Source organism: Puntigrus tetrazona, chromosome 20 (assembly GCF_018831695.1).
Source record: "Puntigrus tetrazona isolate hp1 chromosome 20, ASM1883169v1, whole genome shotgun sequence".
Classification (NCBI taxonomy): domain Eukaryota; kingdom Metazoa; phylum Chordata; class Actinopteri; order Cypriniformes; family Cyprinidae; genus Puntigrus; species Puntigrus tetrazona.
Window position 1 is genome coordinate 21,431,063 of NC_056718.1, and position 18,224 is coordinate 21,449,286.

Sequence of the window (18,224 nt, forward strand, 5' to 3'; positions counted from 1 at the left end):
CTACTGAGAAAAGAGAAAAACAGGTCAAGGTTATGAATTCAGAACACACAGAAACAATCTACCGCATCACATTTTAAAGGATTAGTTTGGGGAACAATGAAAATTCTGTCATCATTTACTCACTCTCGTGTCATCCAACAAACTCCCGCTCTTTTCCATACAAAGGAGGCATATATAGAATCAGATATAATGGTACTTTATTTAATCCCTAAAGAAAAGCAGAGGCATTGCAGAACACATAAATTACACAGCAAATATAATACCATACAAAAGTAAGAGAAAGATGTGTCACTGGCGGCTGTCGAGCTTTCAAAAGGACAAAAACACTAAAAGATAATCAATGAATGACTTTTCTGTCTGCTTGTCATGCACATATCATGTTATGCATCATATGACTCAAAAAGATTGGATACTGTCTAGTGCGGTCGTATGAACTATTTTTATAGCGTTTATATATATATATATATATATATATATATATATATATATATATATATATATATATATATATATATATATATATATATATATATATATATATATATATATATATATATATATATATATATATATATATATATATATATATATATATATATATATATATATATATATATATATATATATATATATATATATATATATATACATTTTTTTTTTTTTTTTTTTTTACTTTTGTTCACTTTATGCTTTGATTCAGAGAAAAATGGCATAATAATGAAACATCATTGTTGGTAGATCGAAATTTATGAAAAAAAAAAACCCTTTACTGTACAAAAGAGGTAGCAACACGTTTTCCAGATTGATTTTAAATGTATAAATGCAACGAAGATGCAAAACAAACAAACAAACAAACACATTTTACACTGTCAGGTGAAATGTTCTCTTAATCTTGAAACCGAACGAGAGACATTTGTGTGCAGAAAATGCACCAGCGTGTTTCATGTCTCACCTGTGCTTCAAAGTTTGCTACATTTCTCTTCAGGCATGTAGTACTTCATTTCCCACACTGCACTGGACTTTCTCCATCCTCTGAAACACAGACTGCTATGTGTGTGTGTGTTGTCGTGTGTGTGTGCCTCCAGGTCTAACTAGCTAATGCATTGGTGATCTCTCTCTATAATGCCCCCCACACACACACACACACACATTTTTGCTCAGGATTTAATGGCCTCTGTGGGTGGTTGGGGGTGATAAAATGAACGCTCACAATATAATACAGGCCACTGTTTGAATAAGTAAAATATTATCCTTGTGCTTATGATGAGCTTTATAGTGTTTGTCCGGAACAGTCTGTTGAACATACAATTACAATTATAAACTCTGATGAGAGGAGCAAACCTCTCTCTCTCTTTCTCTTTCTTTTGGCTTTGCTGCGGTGACCTTGTATGCTGACTAAATCCATGCCCTTGGCTACTGTTATTTACACATGGATGAACACACACATACACACACAAACCAAGGCACTTTTTGGAAGTCTGGCTGGTTGAATATGTGCTGTTGTGTGTGAATGCACATGTGCAGATAGAATGGCCATTTGACACACAAACTATAGTGATCAAAAGATGCTGGTGTGTGAGTGTGTCTCTTGGGTCAAGACCTGAATATGTACAAAAGTTTTAAGAATCTATCAAAATGTTTGCTTGGAATTGTAACATATGACAAGGAAAGAAAGAAAGAAAGAAATACATATATATATATATACTGTATGTGTGTGTGTGTGTATATATATATATATATATATATATATATACACACACACACACATATTTAATGTATTGCTTACTAGTTTACGTAACCATATACAAAACATATTTCAAAATTAATTAAATTTGACAAAAATCTTTCCAGACATCTGTGAACATATTAAAATAATAAATAATAATAATAATAATAATAATAAATTTATTTAATTTAGTTTATTTTTGAACAACAAAAGATGTTCTTTTGAACTTTCTACTTAACAAGAAAGTTTCCTCTAGAAAATAAGCAGCTCAGTGGTTTTCAACATAATCAGAAATGTTTCTAGAGCAGTAAATCAGCATATTAGAATAATTTCTGAAGGATCACGTGACACTGAAAACTTTGCATCACAAGAATAAATTACATTTTAACATATATTAAAATATAAAACAGTTATTCTGAATTGTAATATTTTACAACATTGCTATTTTTACTGTATTTCTAATCAAATAAATGCAGCCTTGGTGAGCAGAAGAGACTTTTGAAAAGCCAATAGCTATGTATTTTACATATGCATAAATGAATTAGATATGTAATTTTTAATGAATAGTGAGGAAGTAGATCTGTAATTGTACTGTAATGTAATGTGTGTGTGTGTGTGTGTGTGTGTGTGTGTGTGTGTGTGTGTTTGGTTCTCAGCAGTGCTGATGTCCAGCAGATGTATATCTTTGGCGACGGCGGTCCTTAACACTGATTGCTTGAGACATTCCTTCATAGAAGAAGATGCTCAGCAGTGTGGACAGCATATATGTGTGTGTGTAAGTGTTTGTGAGAAACTCTCTCTCCCCCTCTGTGTGTGTGAGACGAGGATGTCTTGTGAAAGGCCCATCTGCCCTGGTGTCTGCCCACCAGTCATACTGCCAGCGCAGGCACTGCTGCGGACGCCTAAACTCTCTGTGACAAGGACCCCTAGAGTGCAGAGTGCCACCCAGCATAAACAACACTGGCACCGCTCTCGCATATGACAGCCTGCACGTGCAATTCGTTGATGCGCTGTGCCTTTTTACCTCTTCAATGATATTCAGAAAAATAAATCCCATAGTCAATTTGTAGCCCTTTAAAAGACATTCTAGTATTAACAGAGCTAATGTGGATCAGTTTGTACAGCTAATTATTTTAAGTCACCTTAGATAAAATCTGCTAAATAAACGGGATTTTTTTGTAATTGAAACGTTCGACTGACTTTTCAAAGAAACTAATCAAAAATATGTGTAATATGTAATATGTGTAATCAACGCTGGGATGCTAATTGATGCCTCGGTGGATGTTTTTATTAACTTTAAATGTAAAAACTTAAATTTGTACTTATATTTTTATATCTTGTGAACTTTTTTATCATTCATTTATTATTTAAATATTTTAAAGCACCAAAGTGTAGGATATATTAATAAACTTGTCTTGACTGAAGCTTTTTTTCTCTTAAAGGAATATTATTTTAATTCATTTTTTAATTCAAATAAAACAAGAAAGCACGCTAACTAACCTTTTATATCTAAAGTTATTCCATTTCATAACTGTGTTTCACAGAAGAATTAATATGCCTGCTTTTATAAAATCAGGTTTTATATTTCGGCTTTTAAATCCTCACGAAAATTGTCCATTTTCACTACCAATGTAAATTAGTCATCATAAACTCTTTATACAAATAAGGTGCAAGTCAAAAGCCATTTTCGTGGTCATCAACATTACTCTACAAATACTACAGATTGAGCTTAAAGTCTATTGAGCGTAAACCATGTTTAAAGAGACACAAAATGTCTAAAATCTAATTTATTCATGTCCATGTTGTCAAATTTATGATTTGCATCTTTTTGTGTCAGATTTATAACATGCACTAAACAACCTCCATGAGTTTCAGTGTTTGCCTATTCGTTCTCGTCAGGTCAGTGGAACGTATTAAGAAACCCAAAACACAAACAGCAAAGTCAATCCAAACTAAACAATCAAGAATTTACTCTGATGTAACATTATTACATCATAGCCTGTTATTTCTGGCCTTTACCTCAATTAACCAAACAACGACGAAAAGTACATCATATGAGATGAGAAGTATTATCAAATCAGTGTGAAGTGAAACCTTAAGCATTCTTGGAGAGAATGTAAAACGTAGTTTTCTATCAAATTCAGACCTAGTGTGTATCAGAATGCCATTCTTCAGTTAACTGGAATGTGATGTTGTCTTCCCCCCCTTTTCTTTATGTGTGTGTGCGTGTGATTTGCACATTCAGGTCATTCTCTGTCAGTCTCTGTCTGAACTCTGATTGACAGCTGCAGTCATGCTCCCTCGGGGCAGCTTACTTGCTCCTACATGCATCTCTCTCTCAGTCCATCCTTTCCTCATTTTCCTCTTTCTCTCACTTCCTCTCTCTGTGTCTCTCCAGCACGTAAACTCAGTTGCTCATGTCAGAAAGTGCTTGATACGATCCTGCATTTACAACAATCAGCCATTATAAAACACACACACGCTTAAACATTTCTAGTCAACGTCTCAGTCCCACTGGGGGAAAATCACCGTTGTGATTAAGCACTCGCAGAAAGGGGCTTGAAAAGCAAAATCAAAAATAGAAATGGCAATCTTTGGGGCCGCCGAAAATAAATAAAACATAAAATATCAACGAAGAGTCTTGTCAACATCAGTCACGCAAGTTGCATGACATGTTTGGGGTCCGTTACATCATACAAGTCTCTTATGCGCTTATTACTGCATTTATATGATAAAAAGGCCTATTTGTAAATTATTTTTACAAATGCAAAAAAAAAAATATATATATATATCATATCTAAATCCATTTTAAAATGTCATTTAAGCATATTCCTGTGATCAAAGCTTAATTTTGAAATCATTGTAATATGCATATTATAATAATAAACGTATTATTATAACATCAACACCAGCATATTAGAATGATTTCTGAATGATTTTATGTGACGCTGAATAGCTGTTACCTGTTGCACTCTAGTCCGGCCAAATCACTCAGCTTTCTTTTTGTTCTTGGAGATGTAAAATAAATGTTTGCAGATTTAGAAACTGCGTGCGATTCATTGCATACGTGAACTGCCAGATGCCCGTTTGACGAAGATTAATTAATCACAACCGATTCAACACAGACGACAGAAAAAAAGGAGACAAGACACGACTGGTGAAATACTGTGAGGATAAAATAATATTCGCAGGTAAGTAAATGATAATCTTGCTCTTAAAACAATGAATTTTAAGTAGCTAAACTGTAGGATTTATGAGGACGTGGCGTTGCTATTCGGTCGAAAAGGTGCCCTGAGTTTTTTTTTTTTTTAGCGTATTGGCCAGGCCTACGAAACTAAACCAAACAATTGGCTGTTGCAAAACTAGGGCAATTTCATTTTTTCCCCGCGGTTTCCTTCTTCAAAACACCCGCTCAAATGTGTGAGAGTAGCCCAACTGCGGGACTTAGCAACAGTGGTTACTATGCAGTCACCAGGGCTTTGCTAAGCCGTCCCTAAAGGTTTTCTTAGTGGTTGCTAAGCCATTGCTAGCTAGGTCCCCCATTGCTAGCTAGGTCCCTCATTGCTAGCTAGGTCCCTCATTGCTAGCTAGGTGCCCCAAATAATGATCTAATCAATTTGAAAAGTTATGAACTTAAGTTTAATGCTGAAGATCAGGGGTTTGTCAGATCTCTAACCCAAAGCATAAGCAACAACGATGACGGAAACCTGCCTTAGCAAGCAAACACTACTAACGCGTGTGCGTCAAAGGAGCATCGAATGTGTGTATGATCAGACTAGTGTGTGTATATGAGTAGGTGTGTCTAATGTCTTAATAAGAGCTCTTTCACGCTGCTCTCTGTTGTTTGTGATGTGTAATTGTCTCGCTCCGCTCAGGGTGAGAGTCCGATCTGAATCCGGAGCGTTACGAGAGCCGTAGTCAATTCTGCTGTTAAATCCGTTAAGAGCCGAAAATTAATTACCTAACCAGAGCAGGAATGCTTCCAAAAGAAGGAGCCCGCGTGAGGAGACGCAGAGACAGGGAACAGAAGGAGCTGAAGGAACGCTACGAGTCACCAGACTTCACGTTAAGCTTGACTGACTAATTATTGCTTATAATTTGCGTTTGGATTAATTAACTAATTAGCTGGGAATGTCTGAAGGCGTAGCGCAGTCTGTGCATGTCAGGCTGAAGACTTTAATTATTGTGATATTTTTAATTAGAATCTGCAGCTGAGTGAGGCACACATACACACGCGAAAGACACACACACACACACGAAGCACACAAAAACACACACTTTTACACAAATAATAATATAAACAACAAACACGCGCATGCACAAAAATAAGCAATGCTACACATTCCTTAAGATCAGGCAGAGAGCAAGGTCTTGGGTTTGATTCCCTGGGAATGCATGCACTAATAAAATGTATCACTTTTGAAAAAAGAAATCAAATTTCTATTTTTTTGGAATTGATTGTTTGTGAACCTTATTGTTTTGAGTTTGTCAGAATTGGCCAGAAAACTGAGATGCATAAGCTCAGATGAATGATCACTATGATCACTCAGTTCCTGAAAAAAATACCTGTGCAAACTGAAAGTTGGCAAAAAGATTGAATTCAGTATTTGGTGATAATATTGCAAAATGTTAGTAATTGTTAAAAAGCCGTTTTTTTTTGATCAGGCCAAATATATAGGTGAATTCTGGAAAATTTTGACACATTTTTGCTATTAGGGAGACTGGAAAAATTATCCAGTTATCGTAATTTAACACCTATATATTAAGCACAGGAAAAAAGATACATGCAAATAAAAACATTCAAACACAAAACTTAAATATGCAATTTATGCAACACATCATAATGAAAATAAAGTCCTGTGTATAAAAGCTCTTCTAATTAGTTCATCCTTTTCTTTCTTTCTTTTTTTTTGATGTTGTTTAAATAACCCTGTAATTATTTAACCCAGTGCTGGTATAAGATGCAGAAAGCTGCTGATAATGATGGTGTTGAGGTAAATTCGGACACTGCAAGATGTCTCCGGCTTCCTTCTCCCACCCTCCCACTTTCTGAAAAGAGAGAAATGTGCATCGTCGACAGGATTCGGCTGTGCATCTGACTATTTTCCATCACAAGGGGCCAAGTTTAGTAAACAGGCAAAACTAATGAGGCACTTTGAGCTGCGGAGCGGAGCTTCAGCCCGGGGCCCGAGAGCCCGCTCGCACCTGATGGAGCCGAGAGACATCAAAGCAGAGGATTACAGCAGCGCCAGGGGCCACATTCACAGACTTATTATACGCCTCGTTCCTAATCCGGTTATCTGCAGAATATGGCTGTGTTTAGGAGGCCTTGGCCTCACACACACACACACACACACACACACACACAACATGCAAGTACAGAGTCACATATAGAATGCAAAAAAACACACACACAAAAATAGACAAGCGCACGGCCACAAACACGCTTAAGAACACAACCTCAAATTCATAACTAGAAAGCTTTCCAAACGCTTTATGTAATATTCATCCACTGCTCATACATGATGCTTGAATCCTTCATAAGGTCACGTTACTCTCCGACAGCAGGAATCCATCTGTCAGCGCGCCTCCCGTGTGTGTGTGTGTGTGTATCTTCTGAAGGACTCGCAGCCCTGGGCACATTTGGATGTGTTTCTGTTGGTCAAGTCGGTGCCGTTGGTCAGATCTGAAGAGAACGCAGGACACAGTGAAATGAAAGACAAATGTTTATGGGTGAAAACACGTCCAGGTCACATTTCACTCTAAAAAAACATGCTTTGCATAAAGAAAATGAATGTTTTGTGACATTTTTTTGCCCAAATTTTCATTATTGTAACGTGTCTGAATGTTTTATTTTTGAGCTATAATGTTTAGAATTCCTATTATTCTCAGTGAGGATTCTCATTAGATTCTCATTACAGTAATACAATATTTTCCATATTTAAATCAGCATAAATTAAAGGCAATACTACAAATATTACCATGATGCATAAATAATTTGCAATTTAAATGGTATTATTCTTTCATTGAAGTAATGAGAAAGATTTATTTTTTTGCATTTAGGTAATGCAAATTGGAGTGAGAATAATTCTGTTATTTACTCACCCTCAACGTCTTTCCCATTTCCTACGACTTTCTTTCTTCTGTAGAACGCGAAAGAAAATTTTCGGGAAAATGTCTGAGCCTCTCTTTTCTGTAAAATGAAGTCAGCAGAATTTGATGTAATAATGGCTTGCATGTTAGCATCTTTGTTTATGCTTTTCTGATATTTTCATAACCTGTTCTTCATCCATTTTCATAAATGTCTTCTTAAAATCCATGTACGTTTGGAATGACATGGGATTGAGTAGGGATTGAATTAGCAATGAACATGGATATCTCTAAAATTGGCGTTAATATAACTTCCCAATGCAAACTACTCTTTCTTTTGATTTTGTGATGCACTATGACCTGGATATCTCTTCGGAAGATTTCACGAGAAAACTGACTTCCAAATTAATTGAGAAGAGTGGAAAGACAACACGAAATATGTAAAGTACTAAGCAGGAGAGAGAAAGAGAACAGATAAAGGGAAAAAGAGAGAAAAAGAAGGAAATTCTGACACACAGTGATTCAAACTGTGTGTGTGTGTGTGTGTGTGTGTGTGTGTGTGCAGTCCGTCTGCATGTGTTAAAGTGTGTGTTTAGCTGCGAGGAAGGTCAGGTTCTGGCAGAGTTTAATCCTTGGATTGCCGGTTCTGCCCTCTGGTCAGTGCTGATTATCTCCCATAATGCAATGCTGCTCTCTGATAATGATTCTATGGACTGTTTCGAGACTGTAATATTTTTTTTTTTTTTTGTGCATTTGGTTTTTTGATGATATTTAAACTTTATAATATTGTACGTCATTCAACAACTCTGTCTCCTTCAAACTGAGATGCTGAGCAGTTGCTTCCTAAATGTTATTGAAATGCAAATCCAGCATACTATTAACCGAACAATAATGAAAAAGTATTTTAGCGTAAATGTATATTCACATATGGAATTCTGCCATTCTATTAAAATGAAAAGGAAAGTATTTAATCTGACACACCTGAAAATCAACTTGAGTACACTGCATTGTAGGATATGTTACCCTGTGTGCTCTTCTGTATGCAGTGCATTTTGTCAATTTTAATAGGGTGTTGATGCATACAAAAAAATTAGCATATTATGTACAGTATGCATGTTATACACTCCAAAAACAGCAGGTCGAGTATGCTATTTCAACAGAGCCATTCTCTCTCTAACACACACTGGAGTGTGGTAGAGTTATAATTAACCTTTATTTATATTTTTTGTCATGAAAGCAGCTATTAAGAGCCCTAATCAGGGTCTAAAGGGAATTGTGCCGCACAGAGGAGGACAAACTACCTGCTGCGGGTGCGAGTATCACAGTATCAGAGCACCGGTCAAAACACACTCAAACTCTGCTAGCCCAGAGCGAGCGAGAAAGAGAGAGTGTGGGAGACAGCGAGAAAGAAAGAAAAAGAAAGAGAGAGCTAGGACAGAGTGAATCAATGAATAATTCATAAAACGTTGTTGTAATGTTCCGTCCGAACCCTGCAGGCCTGGTTAAGGTCAAGGATGGCTACAGTGTGTGTGTGTGTGTGTGTGTGTGTGTGTGTGTGAGCTTTAGATTCTACAAAGCCAAATGGAATAATTCAGAACTGTAATGTACAACACAATATTTTAGCCACCTCGTATAGCATTGCAAAGATTTCAACCTGCAGTCTGAGTTGTATTTTAAACTCTTCTCTCCTGCTAATAGTTCTCCTATGTGAAGTTTTGAACAGATTTGAACAAACCCCTGACTCTACATGTGAAACCATGCATGATGAACAAGGTGAGTTATGACTTTTCTGAAATACTGGTTTTTCACACGGTGGATGATTAAATGGGCAAAAAGTCTGATAGATTTACCTTGAATAAGGGCGAGAATTTATATCTGGATGCCAGAAAAATCACATTGAATTAAGGGTGGGCTTTTTTTGACTAGAGATAGCAAACAGCTACCCAGAAAGTCCTAGCAACACCTTGGCAACCACCAATAATGTTTGTATGTGCGTAGCAATGAGTTAAAAGCCACACGTGCTGGGTTTCTATTACAGATTTGCACAAAAAGTTAGCACAATTTTAGAAATGTTGATTTTTTAAAAATCGTTTCCCTTAAATAATGTTTCTGCGATAAGTCTTGGCGACGAATGTTGGTAGATTTATGTTATCACAGCCATCGCGATAGCCATTATTGTTAATCAAAAGAGACGTAGACATGTGCCTTTAACAAAGCAGTGGAGAGAGCCACTTTTCCATTTGGTATATTATCAATTAGCAATTTTAATCTGCGCAATTTGATAGGTAATTGAAAGCATGACTACAGAAGACTCAGCAACTATAAAGCAAAAAACTACACAGAACACCTTAGCAAATATATAGGAACTCCCTAGCAACCACAAACAACAATCAAGCAACTTCATAGCAACGAGCAAAAACCACAAAAAAACCACACTTAGTTATTTAACAGCACCACTTAGCAACCGCCAATTATACAGTAACTACTTAGTAACTGCAACAAAGATTTAACAATTGCATTAGCAGCAAGTTAAATACCACATAGAGCACTTTAGTAACAACAAAGCTCCCTAGCAACCAACTGCATAGCAATGAGATAACCACACTGAGCACCTTAGTGACTACAAAAGCAAATCCCTAGCAACCACCAACAACACCCTAGCAACCACACTGAATCCCTTAGTAACAACAAAGCAACTCACCAGCAACAACCCACTAACAACTGCTTAGCAACGAGCTTAAAAACACACAATGTAATATTTTTATGCATAGGAAAGAATCGCTCACAAATTCTTTGTGAAATGGTGTAATGATGTAAAATTCTTTGTTTTAGACTTTATTTAGCCTGAATTGAACTTATTAAAGAAGCAGCTGTGTGTTAAAGTATTCATGTAAATAACGATAGCAAGTTCAATTTACAGCTCAGTCTATGGGTGTAATGGGAATGTTGTGTTTGATTTCCTGTTAATGGATGACATTTATTGATTAACCAAGGACAAAGAACCTGATAAAACCAGCTCAAATCAGCCTAAGATAGTTTGGTGTTTTCAGCATTGAGGATTTGATGGGATTTGATGGGGTTTTGTGCACTCTTCAACTGCTCAGGACCAGTTTAATCCTACTTAGACTTAGGTTTAAGATCAGTTCCATATTTCTTTCTGTCACGTTTTCCTCTCATCCGTCCAAGATTTCTTTTTTTTTTTTTTTTCATTTTAACACAACACACAGTTTTTTTTTTTTTTTGCACTTATTGCTTCAAAAACTTCCAGCCTTAATAATTTGCGGCACAAACAAATTAATGCTGTTCTAATTACACATTTGTGGTCATTCCAAACAAACACGTAAACAACGAAAATCTGATTACAAGTGCGAGATTATTTTTCTTCTCATTACAAGACGAGCAACACGCGATATGAGCAATGGAGAAACCTCCAAGCTACACATTAACACCACACACACACACACACACACGCACACGCACACACACACACACGCAATAACGAATGCAATAACAGCAACAAACAACAATAACAATAATAAAACCTTTGGAAAACGTTTCATAAATGATCAGTGTGTAATTAGTGTAATCTATGATGCGGCCTCCTTATGGAGAACTATTTGCGCTTTCCTCGCCTCTGTGTGTGTGTGTGTGTGTGTGTGTGTTCTCACGTGCCCTGCAGGGCCGACCTTCCAATCATTATCTGTCTGTCTTATTACCCCGCCAACCCAAGCCCACTTTTAAATAAAATATGCAAAGGTTTCTTAAATGATGACCCGGGGCGACGTGGATCTCCTTTGCTGCTGTACAGGCTGTTAATCTGAGAAATGCAAATTCTCTTCATCTTCCTCCGCTGCTTTATTAACTTTTTTGAATTTAAAATTCCACGAACAATGAGTTCTGTCAGCTTCTGGAATTATATTTTCCTCTTTTCTTTTCATGTGCTCGCAGAAGCGCGTTTCACCAGGGGAAATAAGACGGTTTCATCTCCTTCTCTCCATTTAATTGGCTGCTTTGCAATTATTAGTTTTTGCTGCTAAAGTCTTTTTTATTTCTCTTCCTGTTTTCTTAAAGCCAGAGATGTCAACACTGGTTTGTCGATGTGTGAAACAAGACTGGCGGTCAGCGTTCCTGCCGCTTTGCCACCCCAGAATGAGAACTGGGACGGTTTTGGTTCCAGAGCGGGGTTTATTTTGCTGTATTCCCTCTCCTCTTCATTCTTGCACTCTTCTGTCATTGAAGTCTGGCTGTGTATAGCAGCTCATGAATTCAGCAGGATTACTCATGCCGATGTTTCTTAGGACTGAAATCTCTGATGGCACATGAATAGTTTTTTAATGGTAGAAAGTCAGATGGAATTCTATTAGAATTATTCTTTTAGAATTTTTTTTGTACCGATTATCCCACAAAAGGCTAATCTCCTAGTTCATACAAGTCTTTTCCTACAAATTTCACTTCATACACACTAATTATAAAACCACAGGGTGTGTTTAAAATAGTTTGAGGTAAAAATCGACCAGAAATTGATCTCGGATCACATGCATTTCATTGCCAATCATATATTTGCTCTATAACAGTCACTGTTTGCATACACCATTTAAAAGAATGAGCATGTTAAATCATAGCTGTCACATAATTGTCTATGATTTAGTATCATTTAGTATCACTGATATGCTAATATATATCAATGATATATCAATATTATTAAAATTGCATTTAATATATTTTCTGTTTTCTTTTTTAATTTTTGTTAAAGTATTAATATTTTTGTTGTCTTTTTTGCTGTTTTTATTAGTGTGTATTTTTAATGTATATTTCTTTTATTTAAAATATAACTCTTATTTTTTTATTTCAGTTTTAGCTTGAGTTATTTTAGTATTTAAGCTAAAAGAAATTTTGCCAGTGGAAACTTTAATTTAATATATTATACAAGCAAAAAATGGTCTTACAGATAGATTCATTTCACATTAATAATAATAATAATACACAAACCTACACATACACTGTCTTTCTCCTTTTAGAAAGTGACACATACATACAGTCGTGCATTCATTCACATGATAACATATTTATATCCAATCAGATCACAGCGTTGGCTTTGATATGCTTGTGATTGGCTGGCACAGAGTAGGTGTCTTCTGAATCCTCCCAGAATGCACTTCAGCGGGGCTTCATTAAAAGGTGGCTGCAGGGTGAAAGGAGCAGTGACCACAGGTGGTTTGAATGCTGTGTGTCCTGAGGGAGCGAGTGTGTGTGTGTGTGTGTGGGTTAGTTTGTCTGATCTGGGGTCCTGTCTAAACTCAGGGGATTTAGATCTGAACTGTCTTCCCCCAAAAACATTCCTCATTCATGAGAGAAACGCACACATACACACACACACACACACACACACACACACACACACACACACACACACACACACACACAGCCATCAGACCTCATGACCAGCTGTCTGGTTTGATCAGTTTGCAATAACATATTTAACATATAAGTGCAAATGAATGGAAAATGTATTTACAGTAAAAACACTTTAAACAGGTTTAAAATAGCTAATATAAGTGTGTTACTTAAAAATGTGTTACTTAAGCCCCAAATCAATTGTTTTATTTATTACAAAACTATATGTTGACACATGTAGACTTTTATTTTCAAATTTTAAGTTTTACGACAAGTTGCAAAGCAAGTCGTTTAATACATGTAAGTAACTGATGAGTTCAGTGAAGGATTTGTTAGACTGATTCAAACTGGTAACGCATTCAGTTGAGCTGTTCATTAAAATAACCTGCTCATAAGAGTCATATTTGGATAATCGGACTACACTAGACATACAGGTGTCTGTCATTAGAATTTTGAAATTAGAATGTTATGGAAAAGTTCATTCATTTCGGTAAATTGACTCAAATTGAGAAACTCGTGTATTAAATATATTCAATGCACTTGGACTGAAGTAGTTTACGTCTTTGGTTCTTTTAATTGTGACGAATTTGGCTCATATTAAACAAAAACCCACCAATTCAGAGTTCATTTCAACAAATTAGAATGTCTCATAATACCAATAAAAATATTTTTTGTGAATTGATGGCCTTCTGGAAATTATGTTCATGTACTGTAGATGTACTCAATATTTGGTGGGCGCTCCTTTTGCTTTGATTACTGCTTCAATTCGGTGTAGCATGGAGGTGATAAGTTTGTGCACTACTGCGGTGGTATGGAAGCCCAGGTTTTTTTGACTGTGGCCTTCAGCTCATCTGCATATTTTGGTCTCCTCTTTCTCATTTTCCTCTTGACACTGGTTCAGGTCTGGTGTGTTTGCGGTCCAGTCAACCACGGTCATTTAACCAACTTTGGTGCTTTTGGCAGTGTGGGCAGGTGCCAGATCCTGCTGGAAAAGGAAATCAGAAGGAAGGAAGAATGAAGTGCTCCAAAATTTCTTGGTAAACGTGTGCAGTGACATTGGTTTGCAAAAAACACAATGGACCAACACCAGCGGATGACATTGCACCCAAAATCATCACAGACTGTGGAAACTAAACACAGGACTCCAAGCAACTTTGGCTCCACCCTTCCTCTAGTCTCTAGGAGCACTGGGAAACAGTCCAGTTCTTCTTCTCCTTAGCCCAGGTAAGACTCCTCTGATGTCTGTGTTTCAGGAGTGGCTTAGCAAGAGGAACACGACAACTGTAGCCAAATAGCTTGACACATCTGTGTACGGTGACTCTTGATACTTTGACCCCAGCCTCAGTCCATTCCTTGTGAAGTTCACTCAAATTCTTAAAACAATCGATTTTGCTAGACAATCCTCTCTGTTGGTTGTGCATGTTTTCTTTCATACTTTTTCCTTCCGCTCAACTTTCTGTTAGCATGCTTGGATACAGCACTCTGAACAACCAGGTTCTTTGGCGATGAATGTTGGCTTACCCTCCTTGTGAAGGGTGTCAATGATTGTCTTTCGGACAACTGTCAGATCAGCAGTCTTCCCCATGATTGTGTAGCCTAGTGAAGCAAACTGAGAGACCATTTTAGAGGCTCAGAAAACCAATATAACTGTTTTTGCAATGGCATAGAAGTTATCCGTCCTGGAAATGTGTCGATCCACTTTTTAAACTGGCTTAGCATCTGAACAAGACATAATAATTGAAGTAAATAAAGGTCAAATAGAGTCGCTAATGTTAACTAGATTAAAACGGGATGCAGTTAGTAGTAGTTGATTATGAATGTGATTGGAATTATTAAAAGTAGCATAAATCTCCAACAAAGAAAAACTTTTGAAGCTTTTACATTTACAAAGTCAGTGTGCGTCCAGAGCAGTGCAATCACTCCTTGGGGGAAAATCTAATGCAGTGCTATGAACTAATGCGTGACTTTATCAAATGCAGAACATGTTTGCATGTTTGGCTGTTTCATTTAAATATTTGTTGGGGAAAACATTTGATTTTAATAGAGATTCATGCAAACATCCTGACACAAAAAAAAGCAGATGAGGGAAGCGAAAGCCACAATAAGAACAAACATGCCTCATGAATTTGTACATATATATATGTGTGTGTGTGTGTGTGTGTGTGTGTGTGTTTAAAAAATGTGCAAAGATTCACATGTAATTCACATGAAATATATTTGCACTGGACCGTCTTGCTTTAATGATTGCAAAAATGATATGAGGGTGAGTAATTAATGACAGAATTGGGAGTGAACCAAACCATTAAAAATGTAATAAGTGTGATCAAATACATGAAATCGTGCTCTTCCTTTTTCCAGGTTTACACAAGTTCAGATTGTTCAGAGATCTTTCTCCAGGCATACAGAAGAAAGTGACACCTTTAATTAATCATAATGATTAAAGTGAGTAATGATTAATCAGCGAGATTGCTATCTGCATGTTTTAAAGAGCCTGCCAAAGATCATTGCTGGCAGCTCTTCACAGATGACTGACATTCATAAAACATACTGAAATATAACAGTCAAAGATTACTAGTGTGCGTTCAACCAGCAAGTCAACCCGTCGCCCTTGTTTAATCAGTCAAATGAAGCTTTTTAATCTGACCATTGCGAAACTCTCTGTTTGAGAGACAAATATAAATGTAATTCAGCGAAGTAAATAAATATAAACATTACTAATTAAACATATGGTGACATTGTAATGCATTACAGTTGTTTTCTTCACACGCACGTTTTTGAAACGTTGCCTCTTTTTTTCATAACTTTACACACAGACCCAAGAACTGCGCACGCAAATGGAAAACTGTTGAAAAAACTGTAACTAACATTATCTAATGCATTCGTTGCGGTGCTTATTAATCTTTGTTAACATTGTACAAATACAACAGTTCATATACTCTCAGCTCTATAGTAACAGTACTCAAAGGGTTAGTTCACCCCAAAATTGTCTTTTACTTACCTTTGAAGTATCCTAGATGTATGTGATTTTCTTTTTTCCAGTTAAATCCAATAGGAGTTATATAAAAATTGTTCTGGCACTTCTATCATTGCAGCAGGTGAGTGGTTCCCTTTTAAAGCCTAAAACATGTTAAAGTCCGCACAAATGTAATAAAACGTCCTTCACATGATTCCGGCGGCGAATAAAGGCCTACTGTAGCAAATCCATGTGTTTTGTAGGATAAATATCCATATTTCAAATGCAATAAACACTTTTCTCACACTACTGCTGACTGAAGTAACCAGAAGAAGTTCAGTTGGATGTTGTAAGGTGTATGCATTACGAGAGTAGCAGAAAAGGAAACAACTTTTCTTACTTAAGCAAAGTAAAACCAGTCTTATCTTAATTTCTGGTATTTTTATCTGCACAAAACAGCTGGTTTGCTGCTTGATATTGAAAATTGGTTTGTTATCTTAATTATAAGCACACTGGTTTGTAGTGCAAACCGTTTTTACTGTAATTCACCTCGTTTTTTACTGAAGCCTCACCTGTAGGACTACTTCCGTATTGAGGGAAAAGGTGGATACGTTTTATGTCAGCAGTCAGCGGAAATGAGAAAAATAGTAGTTATTGCATTTGAAATATGGATATTTATCTTACAAAAATGCATGGATTCGCTACAGGAGGACTTGTGAGCCTTGTGAGGGATGCTTTATTATTTTTGAGCACAATTTAACATGACTAACTACCCACCTTGTTTAAAAATGCCGGGACATTTTTTAATATAACTCTGAATGTATTCATCTGAAGGAAGAAAGTCACTTACACCTAGGATTCGTTGAAGGTAAGTAAAATACAGGCTAGTTTTCATTTTTGGGTGAACTAACCCTTTAACGATGAAGTAAAATACAGTATATTATATGTATAATACGCTTTAAAATAATTGAATGAGTAATGATGATTTTTAATTAGGGTTATTGCTGAAATATGCCTCCTCTGTAATATTGTCCCTGGTGTGGAGGTACAAACATTTGCATTGCATATTTTTACTCAGAGGTCAAAAGTTTTCAAAGTGATGTTGTTTTGTCAGAGTGTCTGATTTTGAGAATGAGTTTGCAGAGAACAGGGGACTGAATCACTCCATTAATGAGGACGCACCTCCATGCTCCTCGTTTCTGTTATAGAATGACTTCAAAGCATCCGTTACCTCTTCGTTTCTTTTCCAATTATAGTTTTCTTTTGCTTTTGTTTTTCGAGGGCAAAATGGATTGTGTAAAGTATGAGCTCCTACATTATGGAAGTGCTTACGTTGAGATTTCTTTTTTACCTTGACTAGTTGTGAATGTTGTTGCCTGTGTGTGTGTGTGTGTGTGTGTGTGTGTGTGTGTGTGTGTGTGTGTGTGTGTGTGTGTGTGTGTGAAGTGCTTGGCTTAGGAATTTCTCAGACTTGGATCTCCCCCCTTAGGGTGAACGTCATGTCAGGATTTGAAAGAACAAAGACAGTCAAACCTACACACACACACACACACACACACATACAGTAGTAGAGATAATTGCCGCAGGTGTGCTGTTTTGATCCTCAACAGTATGATGAGATGCAGAGGAAACCTGGCCGAAGTTGTGTGTGTGTGTGTTTGCGCGTGAATGACAGTCAGTGAAGATCATGACAGACTGATTTCAGCATGTTAATGAAAATGATTAATGTGATTAAAGATCAAACACACACAGCGCATCTTAGGAAAATTCACATTCCGCTTCTCAGTCATTTGTCAGTCACTTCAGATCCTCACCTGTCATCTCATCTGTGTTTATTTCTTTTATTTGAACGGCACCCAAGGCATATTGTTATCATTACTAAGACTACTGTAACGTGAGGGACCTGCTGTAGGTTGTCCTGGAGCAGTACAACTGAAAAAATGAAAAAGAAACATACCCTGTTACGTGTCGCAAATAAATACATAAAGCCTCTATTATGTACAATATTTATTTCCAGTATGTAGGGCAGAGATTTGTCAATGAATCATTTTAATCTGCACA

General features: G+C 36.6%; 1 long non-coding RNA gene across 1 annotated transcript in view; it reads right to left on the bottom strand.

Annotated features, from left to right (window-relative positions):
- Positions 1-6,629: 6,629 nt before the first annotated feature.
- Positions 6,630-18,224, bottom strand: part of LOC122324488 — a 40,139-nt gene continuing 28,544 nt past the window's right edge. The window contains exons 2-3 of the long non-coding RNA XR_006247184.1: positions 7,832-7,919; positions 6,630-7,412 (exon numbers count right to left, since the gene is read on the bottom strand). This is a non-coding gene — a long non-coding RNA (uncharacterized LOC122324488). The remainder of the gene's footprint in view (positions 7,413-7,831; positions 7,920-18,224) is intronic.